The sequence below is a fragment of the Sus scrofa genome, chromosome 2, assembly GCF_054392235.1.
Source record: "Sus scrofa isolate SSC_HxYL_T2T_F1_AM1 chromosome 2, Sscrofa_HxYL_maternal_Yorkshire_Landrace_v2.0, whole genome shotgun sequence".
Classification (NCBI taxonomy): Eukaryota; Metazoa; Chordata; class Mammalia; order Artiodactyla; family Suidae; genus Sus; species Sus scrofa.
This window is the reverse complement of record NC_139384.1, coordinates 74,972,108-74,991,127: the sequence shown is the minus strand read 5'-3', so window position 1 is coordinate 74,991,127 and position 19,020 is coordinate 74,972,108. Positions and strand designations below refer to the sequence as shown.

General features: G+C 48.7%; 1 long non-coding RNA gene across 1 annotated transcript; it reads left to right on the top strand.

The window, feature by feature from the left end:
• Positions 1–7,328: 7,328 nt before the first annotated feature.
• Positions 7,329–18,150, top strand: LOC146405464 (uncharacterized). The gene is made up of 3 exons (XR_014836628.1): positions 7,329–7,392; positions 9,278–9,462; positions 16,673–18,150. It is a non-coding gene; the product is annotated as an uncharacterized LOC146405464 (long non-coding RNA).
• Positions 18,151–19,020: the final 870 nt, after the last annotated feature.

The window sequence follows — 19,020 nt, the reverse complement described above, 5'->3', positions numbered from 1 at the left end:
TCCTGCCAACAACCAGTGAGCTTGGAAGTGGCTCCTCCAGTCAGTCCTTCAGATGAGACCACAGCCCCAGCGGCCATCTTGGTCACAGCTCTGTGAGACTGAGCCAGAGGCACCGGACTAAGCCATACTTGGATTCCTGAGCCACAGAAACAGTGAAATAAGAAGTGCACACTGGGAGTTCCTATTGCAGCTCAGTGGGTTAAGAACCTGACATAGTCTACATGAGGATTTGGGGTTTGTGGGTTTTTTTTTTTTTTTGTCTTTTGTCTTTTTAGGGCCACACCTGCAGCATATGGAGGTTCCCAGGCTAGGCGTCTACTGCACAACCACAGCAACGTGGCATCTGAGCCACATCTGCGACATACACCACAGCTCACGGCAATGCCTGGATCCTTAACACACTGAGCAAGGCCAGGGATCGAACCTGTGTCCTCGTGAATGCTAGTCAGATTCGTTTCCACTGAGCCACCGATAGGAATTCCAGGATTTGGGTTTTATCCCTGGCCTTGCTCAGTAGGTTAAGGATCCAGTGATGCCACAAGTTGTCACATAGGTCACAGATGGGACTTGGATCTGGTATTGCTGTGGCTGTGGCATAAGCTGGCAGCTGCAGCTCAGACTGAAACCCTAGCCTGGGAACTTCCATATCCTACAGGTGCAGCTGTAAAAAGAAAAAAAAAAAAAAAAAAAAGAGGACGTGCACATTGTTTTAGTCCACTAGGTTTTGGGATAATTTGTTACATGGAGGTGCTGAGTGCCTGTACAGGGACATGGGGGAAGGCACACAAATAGTGATGGTAAACCAACTACCCAATCGCTTTAGACTTCCCCCTTTCTCTCATCTCTCACATCCAGTCCATTAGCTTAACTCTGTCACCTCCAACTCCATAATCTCTTTTGAATCACATAGACCTTTCTCCACTTGCACTGCCATCGGCTCATGCCAAGCTATCCTTGTTTCTCACTTTCATTAAAGCAAGGGTCTCTCCTTCCTACCAGTCTCCACTCAGTTGATTTGCAACAGCCAGAGAGGGTTTTCCAATCATAAATCAGATCCTAGCACACAGTAGGTGCTCAGTAATGATGGAGTGAAGTCAGGTGTCAAGGCAGGCTAGATTAGATCTCTCATAACCCCCGGGTCAGTCCTCTTTCCTTCCTGCACCTGCTTAAGGAAGGAAATGATATAAGGGGAGCATAGACGGGGCAGCTTATTGGCTTCACATCGTCCTCTGTGCACACAGTTAGCCAGTGCTGCCCACTGCTGCATGAGACCAACACTCATTAAGTACTTACTGTGCATCTGACTTCTCTCTTTTTTTTTGGTCATTTTGCCTTTTCTAGGGCCGCTTCCCGTGGCACATGGAGGTTCCCAGGCTAGGGGTCTAATTGGAGCTGTAGCCACGGCCTATGCCACAGCCACAGCAACTCGGGATCCGAGCTGAGTCTGCGACCCACACCACAGCTCACGGCAATGCCGGATCCTTAACCCACTGAGCAAGGCCAGGGAACGAACCTGTAACCTCATGGTTCCTAGTCAGATTCATTAACCACTTTGCCACGACAGGAACTCCCACTGTGCATCTGACTTCTGAGTATCTGACAGGCATGATCTCCTTTAATCCTTGAAGTGAGCCAGAGAAATTTTGAGAAATAACAAAGCCAGAGGCATGACACGTCCTGATTTCAAACTATATTAAAAAGCAATAGTAATCAAAACAGTATGGTAGTGGCATTTTAAAAAAACACATAGGGGAGTTCCCATCGTGGCTCAGAAGAAACGAATCTGACTAGCATCCATGGGGATGAGCGAGTGAGGCCAGTGATCAGTGGGTTAAAGATCCAGTGGGTTAAAGATCTGGTGTTGCCATGAGCCATGGTGTAGGTTGCAGATGAGGCTTGGATCTGACGTTACTGTGGCTATGGTATAGGCTGGCTGCTGCAGCTCTGATTTGCCACCTGGCCTGGGAACTTTCATATACTGCAGGTGTAGCCCTAAAAAGAAAAATAAAAGGACACATAAACCAATAGGACAGAATCGAGAGCCCAGAAATAAACTCAAGCAAATCTGGTCAACTAATATTTGACAAGGGAGCCAAGAAGAAAAAGATGGTCTTTTCAATAAATGGTGTTGGGAAAAAATTTATTTATTTATTTATTTATTTTTGCTTTTTAGAGCCGCACCCAATGCATATGGAGGTTCCCAGACTAGGGCTCAAATTGGAGCTACAGCTGCTGGTCTATGCCACAGCTGCAGCAATACAAGATCCAAGCCACGTCTGTGACCGACACCACAGCTCATGGCAATGCCAGATCCTTAACCCACTGAGCAAGGCCAGGGATCAAACCCACAACCTCATGGATGCTAGTCAGATTCATTTCCGTTGCACCATAAGGGGAACACCCAGTGCTGGGAAAATTGGATATCCACATACAAAAGAATAAAACTAGACCCTTCTTTTCCACCACTGGCAAAACTGACCTCACAATGGATTAAAGACCTAATTCTTGAAATGGCCCTAAAAGGTAGGACGGCCATGGTTCCCCATTTTACAGTCAAAGAAACTGAGGCACAGAGCAACAAAGACACATATATACAAGGTGACTCAGGCAGTCCCAGGGGCACTTGGATCTGAACCCAGGAAGTTTCAACACTGGCACTGGGGCCTTCACTGAGATTCGCTCAAGTGTTTCACATGCGAATGAAAATTCTCTCCTTTTTGGGCAGATGGGTCTCCCTCCCTTCCTCCCTCCTTCCTTCTTTCCCTCCCTCCCTCCTTCCTTCCCTTCTTTTTCTTTTCTTTTTACTGCCATACCGGCAGCATTTGGAAGTTTGGAGGCCCAGAAGTCTAAAATCCAAGTGTCAACAGAGCTTCCAGCTTCTGGGGGTTGTCAGCCATCCTTGGTGCTTGTAGACCCATCACTGCGTGGCATTCTCCTGTCACGTATCTGCGGCTCTTTTCTTAGAATAAATCTATACTCCAGCCATACTGGATCAAGCTCCCACCCTACTCCAATCTGATGTCATCTTAATGAAATACATCTGCAAACAACCCTCTTTCCAGATAAGTCACATTCTGAGGTACTGGGTGTTAGGACTTCATCACATCTTTTTTTTTTTTTTTTTCTTTCCTCTTTTCTTTTAAGGGCCTACGTGTAGCATATGGAAGTTCCTGGGCTAGGGGTTGAATTGGAACTGCAGCTGCCAGTGTACACCACAGCTACAGCAACACAGGATCTGAGCCGCATTTGCAACCTACACCACAGCTTGTGGCAATACAGGATCCTTAACTCATTGAGCAAGGCCAGGAATAATGAATCCGAGTGCTCCTGGATACTAGTGGAATTCTTAGCTACAATGGGATTAGGACTCCTCAACATATCTTTTTGAAGGGTACACAATTTGCCCTATAACATTTTCCCTCCCACATGGGCTTTCTCTTGTCATCTCTTCCTGGGCGTACAGGGGCCCAGTTAAATGCATCCACTTCCCTATTTTTTCTTTTTATGTTGCAATGCCTGAACCTCAATCTATATTTTGCTGACTTAAAAAAAATATTAATAGGAGTTCCCTGATGGCTCAGTGGGTTAAGGATCCAGCATTGTCACTGCTGTGGTGCAAGTTTGATCTCTGGCCCTGAAACTTCCACATGCTGCGGGTGGAGCCAAAAAAATATTAATAAGTGATGACCCTATCCTGAGCATTTTTGGACATCCAGAAAAATTTAGTATCATTATTTGGGAAGGCATTGGGCTGCAAGTATCAAGACACCTGAGCTGTGGGAGTTCCCATTGTGGTCAGCAGTTAATGAACCCAACTAGTATCTATGAGGATGTGGGTTTGATCCCTGGCCTCGCTCGGTAGGTTAAAGATCCGGCATTGCAGTGCGCTGTGGTGTACGTCACAGAGGTGGTTCGGAACTGGCATTGCTGTGGCTGTGATGTAGGCTGGGGGCTGCAGCTCTGATTAGACTCCTAGCCTGGGAACTTCCATATGCTGCAGGTTCGGCCCTAAAAAGACAAAAAAACAAACAAAACAAAACAAAACAAAGGTTATCTGAGAGCAGTGGCTTAAATGCAAAAGTTGCAAACAATCTGGAGTTTGGTGCCTGATGCTGCTGGAGGTCAGTAGCCAGACGGCATCAAGGCCAGCACCACCCAGATACCTATGGTCACCTAGATATCCCCACCAGGATCAGATCTGAGGTGTAGGTGAAACCTATGCTGCATCTTTGGCAACTCTGCATCCTTAACACTCTGTGCCCCAGCCAGGGATTTAACCTTTTCGTCCTGGCATTCCAGAGATGCTGCTGATCCTGATTCTGTTGAGCCACAGCAGGAACTCCCTAATTGCTGTTTTTATCCCTGTTTTGTAGACAATGCAAGGGAAGGCTAAAATAACAAGCTCATCCTTTCCTGAGTCCCCCAGCAAACTTCTGCTTGGGTCTCACTGGTCAGAAGTGTGTCACTCAGCTCATTTCTGGCCAATGAGAAGCAAGGGAGGGTGGGAAGCACGTGTAGAGCAGGGCAAAGCGCCATTCAAAGAGCGAGCTCTGTTAGCAAAGGAAGAAAATGAGAGTGAGTGTTGGAAGCAATAAAGTGTGTCTCCCACAATTCCCTCTGCCTCTAGATCTAGATTCAGATCAGTTATACGGAGTACCCTTTAAGTACTAGGCATTATGTTGTAGGCTCACTGTGAATTATTGGTAAAAATAGTAACAATGGCACTTATTTCACAGAATCCTCAACAACCGTGAAGTACATGCTATTATCATTCCATTTTACAGATGAGAAAACCGAGGCTTGGACAGGTCCAGAACCCATTTATGCACTCATTTAACAATTATAGAGCATCTGTTATATACTAGGCCCTTTGGGCACTGAGAATACAGCCTTGAATAAAACAAATACTGCTCCCAGGAGTTCTCTTGTGGCCCAGAAGGTTAAGGATCTGGCATTGACCCTGAAGCTGCTCAGGTCACTGCTGTGGCAAGGGTTCCATCCCTGGCCTGGGAACTTCCACATGCCGTGGGTGGGGTCAAAAATAAACAAAACATAAATACTGCCTTCCCCCTAAAGTATTAGCCATCAGGAGGGCTTACATTCTAGTTCCCATCGTGGCTCAGCAGAAACAAATCTGACTAGCATCCACAAGGACAAAGGTTCCATCCCTGGCCTCACTCAGTGGGTTAAGGAGCGTTGCCATGAGCTCTGGTGTAGGTTGCAGATGTGGTTCGGATCCCGAGTTGCTGTGGCTGTGGCTGTAGGTGGGCAGCTACAGCTCCAATTTGACCCCTAGCCTGGGAACTTCCATATGCCGCAGGTGCGGCCCTAAAGGAAAAAAAAAGAAAGAAAGTAGGGCTTACATTCTAATTCGGGGGTTGGGGGGGAAGGAGAGAGGATATCCAGAAATAAGAGAAACAACCTTAGTTTGGGAAATAACCCGAAGTGTTGGCCAAGCATTGTTCTGAAGTTTTTCCATTTACTAAGTTGCTTATTCATCCCACCAGCTGTATGAGGTAGGTTTTATCACTATCCCTGTTTTATTAATTTATGTTTTTATGTCCACGTCCATGGCATATTGAGGTTCCCCAGGCCGTGGACTGAACACACATCTCTGCAGTGACCTGAACTGTTGCACTCAGCTGTGCAACACTGTGCCATGACGGGAACTCCTACTATCCCCGTTTTATAAACGAGGGAATGAGGCTCAGAGAAGTTAAGTAGCGTGCCCAAGGTTACACGCCAATAACAATGAAGACCAGGGAAGTAATATAATGTCAGGTGGTGATAAAACAAGTGATGATAAACAACTTAGTGATGGCTAAGTGGCCAGAGAAAGTCCTTCTAAGGAGGTGACAACTAGCAGTGAGGGGCTTGGTGTGGTTGCAGCAACAGGCCTAGGGATTCCTGTACCCACTTAGCACGTCTGACCTTTCTTTTTTTTTATTATTATTATTTTTTGTTGTCTTTTGTCTTTTGTTGTTGTTGCTATTTCTTGGGCCGCTCCCGCAGCATATGGAGGTTCCCAGGCTAGGGACTGAGTCGGAGCTGTAGCCACCGGCCTACGCCAGAGCCACAGCAACACAGGATCCGAGCCGCGTCTGCAACCTACACCACAGCTCGCAGCAACGCCGGATCGTTAACCCACTGAGCAAGGGCAGGGACCGAACCCGCAACCTCATGGTTCCTAGTCGGATTCGTTAACCACTGCGCCACGACGGGAACTCCACGTCTGACCTTTCTGCATCATATACGTCTCATGAACTAAGTTTTCATAATTATCCTCATTCGACAGATGGGGAAACTGAGGCTCTGAGCAGTTCACAAAGCTGGCCCAGGGGGACACAAAGCCAGAAAGAGGTGAGTCCTGGGTCTGAACTCAGGCAGTAGGACCCCACTGCCCAACCCCATGGGAAACAGTAGGGAGCAAGTGCCAGTAGCCTGGGAGGGCTGCCTGGAGGAGGTGGTTGTTGCCACAACCTGGAGGGATTGGAGGCGCAGGAAGTGGGCAAGGGAAGGTGCTGCACAAAGATCCTCACTGAGGAGGGCACCTGAATCCATTCCTTTCCAGTTCCAGGAACAGCTTTGTCTCGAGATCCCCCAGGCCTTAAAGAAAAGACAGCCACAAGAGCTTCATTAGCGTCTTGGAAGCCCCAGGAGCCCCAGGGGTCGGGGGGGTGGGGGTGGGGGGAGAGGGGTGAGATGAAAAGGGCCCGAGAAGGGAGCCATCCTAATTTTGGCACACCTGGCAGGGGGCACAGGGCCACTGAAAAGGAAGCAGCTGGGGCTGGCTGGGCAGGCCCCATCATTGTTCCAGCTGGATCTGCTGTCTAGGCTTCAAATGCAAAACCAGAGTAAGAGGGGGGTGGGGGCGCCAGTGGCCTCTGCTCCTCCTTTAATAGACCAAAGGACCCTGGCGGCTTAGCTCTTTTTCCTAATTTAAAGATATTTTCAGGCGTTTGGGAGCTCCCCTATGGTGAAGCAGGAAGGTTGGGTGTGGGGGAGGGGGGCTTGAAACTCTTCTCTCGGTTGCCAGGCAGGATGGGGAGCAGGCCAGGAGGTGGGGTCACTAAGGGTGGTTTGGGGCCAAGGGTGGGACCCTTAGGGGCTAAGGAGATCCATGTTGTGTTCTTGGCTCTCTTCTGCCTCAGTTTCCCCTCTTTCGGAACTTGGCATGCCTCTCCAGAAGGTAGGATGGATGCAGATGTATCCAAACATCCGTCTCTGCTAAGGAAAGGGGCTCTCTTTGGGGTCAACCCTGGCGGCCTTGAGTTGGGGGACCCTGGGGGTGTTGCCCCATGCTAGCTTCCGGGCAGGGCGGGGTTCCTAGAGAGACGCGGATGGAGGAGCTATGATCGGTTTGGCACCCCTGGTGCCAGGACAGGAAGAAGGGTAGGGAGCCAAGCCAATGGGGTTCAGCCACCTCCTTTGGGGGGGTGGGCTCCTGGGCTCATCGCCAAGGAGGAGGGTGCACCGGAACCTGCAAAGAGCCTGCGAGGGACCCAGGCGGGAGGCCGGGGTGGAGACCAGCGACAGCTTGAGGGGGGTGGTGGGGTGTCCCTGTCCCTACCCTCCCGTCCAGGCTCCCCTCACTGCTTTTTTCTCCCATTTTCCTTCTCTCTCCTTCCCTCGCCTCTCCCACTCCAGCCTGCCTCCCTTCCTGGCCCCCTGCCCTCCCCCTTCCTCACCTCTCCCCCGTCTCCCCGTCTCCCCCGCAACCCTCTCCCCGCCTCCTTCCCTGGCTTGCTCTCCAGCCTCTCCCGGTGCCACCTCCTTGGGCGGCCTTTCCCTTCCCTCCTCCGGGTTCCCAGCCATCACGCCCCCTCCCCCGCCCCCTCCTCCCTCTGACTGGCTCTCGCCTCCCCGTCGTTCTCCCAGCCCCCTCTTCCCTCCCTCTTTCTCTCTCTCCTCTTCCTTCCTTCATCCCTGCCTCTCTTCCCACTTTCCCCAGCAGGAGAGAGGGCCGCACTTCCCCCGCCCCCACCGCTCCCCGGGCCGGCGGGCTTGGCTCCTCGCCCTCCACTGGGGCCGCCGCCATCTTGCAGGATGCGGGGAGGGAGCCTCGAGCGTGCAATCGAAACAATGCATCTTTTATGAAGGGCCCCCCCACCCCCGCCTGGAAATCTTACATTAATGTGGCATTGATTTCCTTCGGAATTGCGGGGATTTGGCCCCTCCCTGGAGCCCCTGGGCGGGGGGGGGAGGGGTACTTAGAGGAGGAGAGGGGGCCATCCCAAGGGTTGGGGGCGTTGTCACCTTTCAGGGCCGAGGCCCAGCAGCGGGGACTCCCTCACCCCCCCACCCCTAAATCCTAGGGCTCCGAGGGGCAGCCCCTGCAGGTCGTTTCGCTCGGCCAGGGGGACGCGGGGTACCTGGCCCCTGGCCTTGGGCGCTGGTACCCAGAAAAAGGGGTTTCAGGCTCCTGGCTTTGTAATAACTCCTGGACTGTGGGCGCTCAGCAGAAGCCGTCATCGGTCTTGACATTGAGCAGGCAGGGCTCAGGAGACCCTTGGCTGGCCCTGGGGTCCTGCTCTCTGAGGCCAAGCAGTCTGGGACACTTGTCTACCCCCGCAACCCGCCTTGGCCCCTCCTCCCCTCCCGGCCCCGTTTCCTTCCCCTCTTCTCTTCCATCTTGCCACCTCACTCCCAGCCTTTCCAGTTCCCGCCTCCCTCCTCCTCTCTCGTCCTCTCCCGATTCCCTCCTGCTGACTGCTCCCTCCCCTTACACCCCCTTCTCTGCGTGCTAATGGCCCGGTAGCGGGCGGCTCCGTGGCTGTTTCCGGGGGAGTCGAGTTTGCAGCCAGGGGAGAAGCTGTAGCTATGGGGCGAGGGGGATTATACACATAAATCTGGGATAATGACGGTAGTGCTAATGGGGCTGGCAGCTGCAGCGCCCAAGCCCCCTCGGCCCATCCCCTATGCTAAAGGACCATCCAGGGCTTCCAGGCTTTCTTGGGGACCCATGGCCCCTGTCATCTCTCTGAAAGGGCTGTATAGGGAGTTCAAGCTAGTCTGGGACACCTCTGACACGTCTCCCCACTGGGTCTCAGTTCAGTTTGCAGCTTGCCACTTGCCAGCCCTGCAGTCCAGGGGCAAGTAGGGACCAACATAAGGACAAGTGAACTTTCTGGGTCTGAGGCTTCCTCCCTCAAGTACTCCACCAGTACCCAGAGTCACCTCATTTCTATATTTCCTGAGGTCAGGCCTCCTACAGCAAAACCCTTTTTCTTTTTCCTTTTTTTTTTTTTTTTAACTTTTTTTCTTTTTGTCTTTTCAGGGCTGCAGCCGCAGCATATGGAGATTCCCAGGCTAGGGGTCTAATTGGAGCTACAGCTGCCAGCCTACACCACAGCCACAGCAACACTGGATCCAGGCCGCTACCACAGCTCACGGCAACGCCAGATCCTTAACCCACTGAGAAGGGCCAGGGATCGAACCTGCAACCTCATGGTTACTAGTCAGGTACGTTAACCACTGAGCCACAATGGCAACTCTGCAAGACCCCATTTCATGTAATTGAAAAATCAGACTTGGCTTGCTTTTCTTTTCCTTTCCTTTCCTTTCCTTTCCTTTCCTTTCCTTCCTTCTTTCTTTTTCTTTGGTCTTTTTGCCTTTTCTAGGGCCGCTCCCGTGGCATATGGAGGTTCCCAGGCTAGGGGTCCAATCGGAGCTGTAGCCACCGGCCTATGCCAGAGAGCCACAGCAACGCGGGATCCAAGCCGCGTCTGCAACCTACACCACAGCTCATGGCAACGCTGGATCCTTAACCCACTGAGCAAGGCCAGGGACTGAACCCGCAACCTCATGGTTCCCAGTCTGATTCGTTAACCACTGTGCCACGACTGGAACTCCCAGACTTGGCTTTTCTTGTCCATTCCTCATTTCTGAGCTCTATGACCTTGGGCAAGTAACTTCACCTTTCTGACATTCTGTTCCTTCTAACTTGAGGATGATAATAACCATCTTCAAATAGATCCTGAATTCACCAACTTCTTCCTGCTCCTGTGGACCCCACCCTGTCTGGTTACCATCATGGCTTTCCCGGATTACTGTGGTTGCCTCTGCCTTGGACTCCCTGCTTCTGCTCTCACCTCTGTTTAGACTGAGTACTCATATGTGTTGGGGGTGGGGGGATGCCCTGGGGGTTTGGGATGGAAATACTATATTGGGTTGTGATGATCATTGTGCAACTATAAATGTAAAAAAATTAATTAATTAAAAAAAAAAAGCCGGAGTACTCAGGACATGGCAATCCATTCCCATGGATCTTAGATTCGATCCAAATCCTTCCCTCAGCCTCTTCTGGATCCCTCTCTCATTGCTGACTCCATTTCAGCTCCACTAAGCTTTTTTTTTTTTTTTTTTTTTTTTTTGTCTTTTTAGGGCCACACCCACGGCATATGGAGGTTCCCAGACTAAGGGTCTAATTGGAGCTACAGCTGCTGGCCTATGCCAGAGCCACAGCAGCACCAGATCCTAGCCACGTCTGCGACCTACACCACAGCTCACTGCAATGCTGGATCCTTAACCCACTGAGCAAGGCCAGGGATTGAACCCACAACCTCTTGGTTCCTAGTCAGATTCATTTCCTCTTTGTTACAATGGGAACTCATCCACTGAGCTTTTGCACTAGCTATTTCCCTCTCTGGGAACACCCTTCCCCCTAGATCTCATATGGCTGCTTACACCTCCTTCTTCAAGCCCCTCCTCCATGAGATCTTCCCCTCCATCTCCAGTTGCTCTTCCATCCACCACCTTCCTGGCACTCTTCACCCTCTGACATTGCCTTGTTTGGGGGGGTTTTCATGTTTCCAGTCTACTGCACCTCTCCCCAGTGGAACACAACCTCTTTTGAGACCCTGACTCTTATTCTCAGTGTGCCCCACAACATCTGGCATCTACTAGATTTTCAAATATATGTTGAATAAGTGAATTAAATAGATGAGAATATTGTGACTATTTCAGGGTCTGAGTGATGTAAAGTCCTTGACATGTCACAGGTATTCAGTAAACCAGGCATCTGCATTCTTCATGAGGATGGAGCCAGAAAAGGATAACCTGTGGCTATTTGCTCTTGTGGCCACTCCTAGTTCAAAACCTGGAGAGATAATTTGGAGTAGGGTCTATTCCCTTGGAAGACATTTGCAATAGGTCTATCTGACTGAGAAATCACATCTAGAGTATATAAAGAACACCTACAAATCAATAAGAAAAAGAAAACCACACTGATAAAATGATAGAAGACTTGAATGGACAGTTAACAAAATGGCCAATAAGCACATGGAAAAATGCTCAGTGTCATCAGTCATCAGAGAAATGCAAATAAGACCACAATGAAATATCACAAAACACCTACCAGAATGGCTAAAATGAAAGACTGCTGACACCAAGTGTTGTCAGGATGTGGAGCCACTGGAACTTTTATATACTGCTGATGGGAATGTAAAATGCTCTAGCTACACTGGAAAACTGGTATATCTCCTAAAACTACACGTATATCTGCCTGAAAACCCAGCAGTTCCATTCCTGGGTATTACCCAATAGAAATGTGAGCCTGTGTTCCCCAAGACACATACAAGAATGTTCATATCAGCTTTATTTGCAGTAACAAATACTGTAAACAATTCAAATATCCATCAATAGTGAGACCAAATTGTGATTGGTCCCTACAGTGGACTACACTATACAGCAAAGAAAAAGGACAGGCTAATAATACTTGCAATAGCAACAATGATTCCTACATGTTCAATGTAACATGAAAGAGACCAGACACAGAAAAGGACACAGGATATAGGTCCATTTGTATGAAGTTCAAGGATAGGCAAAATTAATCTGTGATGAAAAAGTCAAATTGAGAAATACTAACTCCCAGGAAAGGGCATGAGGGAACTTTCTGGAGGGATGGACATGATCCCTCTTGCTCTGAGTGGCGTACACAGGCATATACACATGGAAACATTAATTGAGCTGAAACTTAAAATCTGAGCACTTTACCATATGCAAATTATATCTCATTCAAAGGAGGGGGGGAGGAGAACAGAGAAAAGAAAAAGTCCCCTAGAGCTATATGTGACCCATATACTGGGTGAATCCTGACACCTCCTTCATCAGACTTTTTACAACAATCTTCTAGTGTGGACAAAAGTTGGAAAATTTAAGCAGATACCTCAGATTCAGGAGGGAGGTCCAAGAGTGGGATTGTACCTCTCCCATGTCCCTGTGGTGACTTGGGCCTCTAGTTTCCACTGGCCCTGGGGAATGGATTGTCCAGTCTGAGGGCAAGGGGATGCTCTTGAGGTCCTTTTTTTATTTTTATTTTTATTTTATTTTATTTATTTATTTTTTGAGGTCCTTTTTAAAATCTTGAATCCTCTTCCATCCCAAGCTGTGGGTCCAGGCAACTCTCCTACCAGAAACTACTGGTGAGTCTGGTTGTTATAGCAATGGGGCTGTGCGAGCCCCCCCCCCAACCCACTTCTCTGCCTCCTTGCCTAGGGAGCTTTTCCTCCTTAAAAGTAAATGGGAGTCAGAAGAGGGGGAACTCCTTTCCTCTGATCGCGGCTTGGAGAGGAGGGTCTGAGTGGAACTCAGACAGTAAAAGAATGGAGAGGGAAGTTTCTCTGATGACCTAGTGGTTAAGGATCCCGTGTTGTCACTGCTGTGGCTCAGGTTAGATCCCTGGTCTGGGAACTTCCATATGCCCTGGGTCCATCCAAAAAAAAAAAAAAAAAAAAAAAAGGAAGGATGGAGAGGAAAGGTGTGCACCTGCTCTTTGGGTTATACCAGCTCTCCTAGGTCCCAGAAAAGCCCAAGAAAATGTAGTTTTTCTCCACTCTTTCCTGTTTTGTTGTTGTTTGTTTGCTTGCTTTTTAGGGCCGCACCTGCGGCATGTGGAGGTTCCCAGGCTAGGGTCGAATGGAAGCTACAGCTGCTGGTCTGCACCACAGCCACAGCAACACAGGATCCAAGTCATGTCTGCAACATACACTACAGCTCACAGCAACACTGGATCCTTAACCCACTGAGCGAGGCCACGGATTGAACCCGTGTCCTCATGGATGCTAGTCAGATTCGTTAACCACTGAGCCACAAGGGAAACCCCCTGACTTTTCCTGTTTGTTCATTCATTTATTTTCCATAAGAGGTGTGGGGTGGTGGGTAGAAAGAGCACTGCATTTGGAGTCAGAAGGAAAGGAAGGTCAAGGGTCTGGTAGCCTCAATGTGTGGCCTCAGCTCATTCCTTAAGCCTTCTGTTTCTTCTCTTACAAAATCAAGACAATAATTCCTTTTTCTAGAGCTATGCCCACAGCATATGGAATTTCCATATGGAAGGGCCAGGGATCAAAACTGGAGCCGCATCTCCAACTTGTGGCAATGCCAGATTCTTAAAGCACTGCAGACAGGGGGGAATTGAACCCGAGTTGCCTCAGAGACAACAAGGGACATTTCACTGGCTGTGCCACAGCGGGAGCTCCAATAATTCCTACTTTATAGCGTTATTGTGAGGACTTAAATGGATTAACACATGAAAAGTGCTTAAAACGACTTTAGCTTATAACTGTCACTCAGTGTCTATTGTTTTTAGGTTGCAGGTCCTGTGCCAATCACTTCTGTGTGTAATAATGTATGCAACCCTTACAGTGGCTTTGGGAGACAGTCATTATCAGACCCATTTCATGGATTAGAGAACTGAGGGTTAAGCACCCTTGACGATGAGGACATTCGCCACACTCCAGACGTGAACCATCCAAGCCTTTGGCTATGAAATGGGCTGGTGACTTCCCACTGAGGGTACAGAGAAGGGTGCCTGCCCCCTGCCTCCTCTCTTCTGACTTCCTGTGTGTTGTAGGAACATCACAGCTGCTTCAGGACCAAAAGTCACAGTGGCTTCCGGATCCTGTCCCTCCCTCTTTTACATTCCACAGGGGATGCAGGGTAGGATAAGGTTGTTTCCAGGTGGCCTTCAAGATCCACTTTTGGGGAGTTCCTGTCGTGGTGCAGTGGTTAACGAATCCGACTAGGAACCGTGAGGTTGCGGGTTCGGTCCCTGCCCTTGCTCAGTGGGTTAACGATCCGGCATTGCCGTGAACTGTAGTATAGGTTGCAGATGCGGCTCGGATCCTGCGTTTCTGTGGCTCTGGCGTAGGCCGGTGGCTACAGCTCCGATTGACCCCTACCTGGGAACCTTCATATGCCGCGGGAGTGGCCCAAGAAATAGCAAAAAGACAAAAAAAAAAAAAAGAGAGATCCACTTTTGGGAGTTCCCATTATGGCTCAGTGGGTTAAGAAACCAACTAGTATCCATGTGGCTTCAAGTTCAATCTCTGGCCTCACTCAGTGGGTTAAGGATCCAGCGTTGCTATGAGCTGTGGTGTGGGTCATGGATGCAGCTTGGATGTAGCATGGCTGTGGCTGTGGCCAGCAGCTGCAATTCCGATTTGACCCCTAGCCTGGGAATTTCCATATGCCACAGGTGCAGCCTTAAAAGCAAAAAAAAAAAAAAAAAATAATAATAATAATAATAATAATCCATTTTCATCCTTCTCTATCCAGCTTGGGATGCTGGGGCGGATCAGGGTCTCACTGGTCCTCCAGTGTGTTCAGCCACCAGGAGGCACAGGAGGGGAGCGGGGGCAGCTCTGAGCCTGTCCTGCAAACTGCTTGCTTCCCTGACCAGAACCACAGCCCCCAGGTGTGGTGATGGTTCCCCAACTTCACAGGACCCCTTCAATGGATGAGCCCTTCCTACAGCTTCCTAATCTTTGTGGCAGACTCAAGTCAGGTACCTAAATTGCAGAGTGTGCTTCCCATAGGGGCCCTAACCAAAAAGGCTTCTTCCTCTTGAGCTTTCCTCTTATCTATATTCAGGGAGAATTTTTTAAATATTTGGCTTTTTTTCTTCCTTATTACTGGCAAGAAACACACTTAGTATGTACTGGAAGACAATGAGGTTTGCCTACATTTCCAGCCTTGAGGAAATCACTGTTGATCTTTTGGTGTTTATCCTTACAGTCTTTCTCAGGACAGGGCTTTGGTTCAGTCAGAGCCGGGCCCGAGTCCTAGCCTGACCACTTATATGTGGTGTGATCTTGGGCAAGTTTCTTAATCTTTCTGAGCTGCTTCTTCTTTTTTCCTTTCTGAGTTTCTGTTTCTTCCTCTATAAATAGGGTTATCATTGTACCCATTTCTTTGGATTTCTGGGAAGTACAAATGCCCAGAGTTGATATATGTCAGCTCTTATTACATATGTTAATGTTATGGGTAATTTTTCAAATACCTATTCAGGCTTTCTATAGATAGCAGAAATCTCAACCCTCCTTTTTGTGGAGGAAACAAGTTCCTGATCTCCCTTCAAGAGTCCTACAACCAAAAAAAAAAAAAGGAGTTCCCGTCGTGGCGCAGTGGTTAACGAATCCGACTAGGAACCATGAGGGTGCGGGTTCGGTCCCTGCCCTTGCTCAGTGGGTTAACGATCCGGCGTTGCCGTGAGCTGTGGTGTAGGTTGCAGACGCGGCTCGGATCCCGAGTTGCTGTGGCTCTGGCGTAGGCCGGTGGCTACAGCTCCGATTCAACCCCTAGCCTGGGAACCTCCATATGCCGCGGGAGCGGCCCAAGAAGTGGCAAAAAGACAAAAAGACCAAAAAAAAAAAAAGAGTCCTACAACCTCACAAGGCTCTTTCTAGGCTGCCATACTTTTTTGAGATCTTTTGTCTCTTTTTATAGCTTTTCCATTGGCCCCCTCAAACATGCAAGGTGTTTGAGTATAGGCACCATGTTGAACACTTGACAGACATAATTTTCTGTAACCCTCATAATAACCCATTTACAGAAGGAGAAATCAAGGCACAGCTAGTAAATGATGGAGGCAAGATTTCTTCCTATCTCTTGCCTTGTCACTATTGGTTTGTTCACCTTGAGTAACTTCCTATGCCCATTTAACATAACCAGTTATTATGGTAGTCATTATTGTGTCTAAACTATGAGTGAATAGGCTATAAGTAAGGGCCACAACTATGAGTTCAATTCAACTCCACAAAAATATATTGGCTACTTACCACATGCCAGACCTTATATTTCTTAAGACAGGATTAACAGGATCCCCATCTTCCTGGAGCTTATAGACTTTCTGGGTCAGATGCTTTCGTTGATGCACGGACTTCACAAAGTGCTTCGGTGAAGAGACTTCTTTCCTTGTGTTTGGATGCTCAATTGAGTTCCAGATAGTTAAAGATGCCAGAAAAATGGGGACAATATGGTGGCGTTATTGGTGTTGCTTTGACTAGGAGTGGAGACAGATCAGGGGGTGGGGAGACAACAAAGAAATTATAGTCCAGAAGTATGGAGGCCCAAGCTTTGGTTCCCAAAGGCCTGGATTTAAATCCCAGATTCATCTTTTTTTTTTTTCTTTTTAGGGTTGCACCTAGGGCATATGGGAATTCTTAGGCTAGGGGTTGAATCAGAGCTGCAGCTGTAGGCCTATGCCCCAGCCATAGCAACAAGGGATCCAAGCCACATCTGTGATCTACTGCAGCTTGTGGCAATGCTGAAGCCTTAACCACTGAGCGAGGCCAGGGATTGAACATGCATCCTCATGGACCCTAGTTGGGTTCTTAACTTGCTGAACCACAAGGGGAACTCACTCATCATTTATTTGTGTTGTGACCTTGGACAGGCACCTTCACTTTTCCATGCCTCGGTTGCTCCATTTGAAATGTAGGCCTGGTGACAGCAACTGCCTTCCAGAACTGTGGTCTGAGCCGTGGAGCTAACTAAAGCTTTTGACAACTAGCAGCATACAGCAAGCACTCAATAAGTGGTTTCATATGGTGTTAGGGAGTGTTCTAATTTCATTCTTTTCCATGTGGCTGTCCAGTTTGCCCAGCACCACTTATTGAACAAGCTGTCCTTTCTCCATTGTATATTCTTGCCTCCTTTGTCATAGATTAGTTGGCTGCAGATGCGTGGGTTACTCCCTAACACCATACACAAAAATAAACTCCAAATGGATTAAAGACCTAGATATAAGACCAGACACTATCAAACTCCTAGAGCAAAACATAGGCCAAACACTCTCTGGCATAAACGACAGCAACATCTTCTCAGATACACCTATCAGAGTATTGACAATAAAAAGAAAATTAAACAAATGGGACCTACTCAAACTTCAAAGTTTCTGCACAGCAAAGGAAACACTAAACAACACAAAAAGACAACCCACAGAATGGGAGAAAATCTTTGCAAATGAATCAACTGACAAGGGATTAATCTCCAAAATTTATAAACACCTTCTGCATCTCAATACCAAAAAAACACACAACCCCATCAAAAAATGGGCAGAAGATCTAAACAGACAATTCTCCAAAGAAGACATATAGATGGCCAAGAAACACATGAAAAGATGTTCAGCATCACTCATCATTAGAGAAATGCAAATCAAAACCACGATGAGGTACCACCTGACACCAGCCAGAATGGCCATCATCCAAAAGTCTACAAACAATAAGTGCTGGAGAGGGCGTGGAGAAAAAGGAACCCTAGTACACTGTTGGTGGGATTGTAAATTGGTGCAACCACTGTGGAAAGCAGTATGGAGAGTCCTCAGAAAACTAAACATAGAACTACCATTTGATCCAGCCGTCCCACTCCTGGGCATCTATCCAGAAGAAACCATGACTCGCAAAGACACATGTACTCTGATGTTCATTGCAGCACTATTTGCAATAGCCGAAACATGGAAACAACCTAAATGTCCATCGACAGAGGAGTGGATCAAGAAGATGTGGTACATATACACAATGGAATATTACTCAGCCATTAAAAGGAATGAAATATCAGCATTTTTAGCAACGTGGATGGACCTAGAAATTACCATGCTAAGTGAAGTCAGCCATACAATGAGACACCAACATCAAATGCTTTCACTGACATGTGGAATCTGAAAAAAGGACAGACTGAACTTCTTTGCAGAGCAGATGCTGACTCTCAGACATTGAAAAACTTATGGTCTCCAGAGGAGACAGTTTGGGGGGATGGGGGATGTGCTTGGGCTGTGGGATGGAAATCCTGTCAAATTAGATTATTATGATCATTATACAACTATAGATGTGATAAATTATTTGAGTAATAAGAAAAATAAATAAATAAATAAGTGGTTGCGACCATTCATTCTAACGATCCGATTCCTCCAGACTCCCCGAGGGAGTAGCTACATGGAGGGTCCAGACTCTGAACCTGCAGGGCCAGTGTGGAGGAGGAAGAGGGAGCCAGGACTCCAACCCCAGCTTGGAGGGGCTACTGAGTATAGGGTGGGGGTGGGGGCCCAATCCATGTAAGCCTGCTAATTACCTCTCAGGGTCACGGGTCTTAACGAGTCCCTCCAAGGGGATCTTCGCCCAGCCCTCTGTATATTGATCTCAGCTAATCTCTCAGCAGGCGGGTGGGTCTCTAAATCCTCCTTAACTCTCCTTTCCTGCCCTTTCTGGGCTGGGAGGCCCCAGGCAGGGTTTAGCTCACAGGAATGAGGGCTGAGAAGCTGGAGCATTTTGGGGGAGGGGGAGGGGCTACTCAGCTCCAGTAACAGAGGAGAGGCAGTGTGGTGTGTTCATGGGGACATCCCCCTGGGAACAGCAGGCTGACACTTCCTCCCCTCTGCCTGCCAGCACGCCAGGACACTATCCTTTCTCTCTCATATGGGAATCTACCCTTGTGGCCAGGGTAAGCGGCCCCTCCTGGCCAGGCCAGCCATGGCCTCCCACTGTCCCCTCTGGGGCTGGACCAGGATTTGGAAGTTGGCAAGCTGCACTGCTTTGCTGCTCTCCTTGAAGCCAAAGCTGCTGGAGGAAGCCGGCTGGCCCGGAGCCTGGCTGGGCTCTGTTGGTGTAATTAGGCTGTGTCCAAGGAGGGCACCTGGGCCTTTACTGGAGTTGCCAGTGCTTTTCAAGCCCTTGGAGGATGTTGATCATTGGGGTGGGTGGGGGGTGCTCCGTGGGTGCCTGGGTGGCCTCAGTTCCCACCTCAGAA